Genomic DNA, 1,241 nt, shown 5'->3' with positions numbered 1-1,241 from the left:
GAACTGCAAACCTGCCCAGTAGCAGCCCTGTGTAATCCACCAACGCTCAGGAAAAATTCCTTAGGCTGGGCATCAATTAATTAAAAAAATAAATAAATAAAAGTTTAGGTTACCAGACTCAAGAGTTTAAATGCACCTTATGTTTAGATTGGGTATAATTGGAATTAACTACAAAATAATACAGGCAATTATTTGAAAGGACAAGCAATAAAGGTGGCAGAACACCCAGTAAACCTAATGTGTGACTAAAAAAAATTTTCATGGACATTGCTTGAGTTACCATGAGTCAGAATCACCTCAATGGCACATGTTCCATAGAACACTGGGCTGCTGAATCCTGCGGCTTTTAGGCACACAACACGCTCAAAAGTCATGTCTGGGGACCCAATGTGGAAACCCCACTAGGTGAACTAGACCCTATCTCAAACACACCTGTAACCTGAGGTCTTAAACCTGAAATTACATGGTGAGTGAAGAAGCAGAAGACAGCTATACCAAAAGAATTGAATTGTCAGTAGGCAGACTAACATTTACTTATTGTTTCAATGCCCTACTTGCTGTATTAAGGCATGTTTTAATCTGCCAGTGGCTGGCATTGTCAGTATTGTGAGTTTTGCCTGATCACCAACTCTCATAGTTTCTGCAAATAGTGTCGTCATGTAAGGATTTATTCTGTACACATCAATAATCTAGGTATTGCCATGTGTAGTTGAGTTTACACTTGTTTAATCTCCCACTCTCGATAGTGTTTTAAAATTAGGACCATGGGCTAATCAATGACACTATAAACAGAAGGTCCTTATGCTACAGGAAGATGATCAATAAGATCATCTACCATAAATTAACAAGGATGTCTCTAACGTGAACCAGAGACAGATTAAAAAAAACAAAACAGAATGAGGAATGGATTTTGGACTCACACTTAATCCTAGCTCCAATCTAAGAACAATTAGTTCTTATGACATGGCTCTGCTCAATGCTCGCCCTTATGAAGGAAACACTGAAGACATGGGTGCTACAGTGTGTGGTGAAGAAATTAGATGGAGCCCAGCTATCAGACATAACAGGACTTTTTTTTAAATCGTTTTATTAGGGGCTCATACAACTCTTATCACAATCCATACATACATCAATTGTGTAAAACACATTTGTAAATTCATTGCCCTCATCATTCTTAAAACATTTCCTCTCCACTTAAGCCCCTGGCATCAGGTCCTCATTTTTTCCCCTCCCTCCCCGCT

The sequence above is a fragment of the Echinops telfairi genome, unplaced genomic scaffold, assembly GCF_000313985.2.
Source record: "Echinops telfairi isolate 266 unplaced genomic scaffold, ASM31398v2 ScPeMD7_16;HRSCAF=60, whole genome shotgun sequence".
NCBI classification, from domain to species: Eukaryota; Metazoa; Chordata; class Mammalia; order Afrosoricida; family Tenrecidae; genus Echinops; species Echinops telfairi.
Note: the sequence above shows the minus strand (reverse complement) of the source record.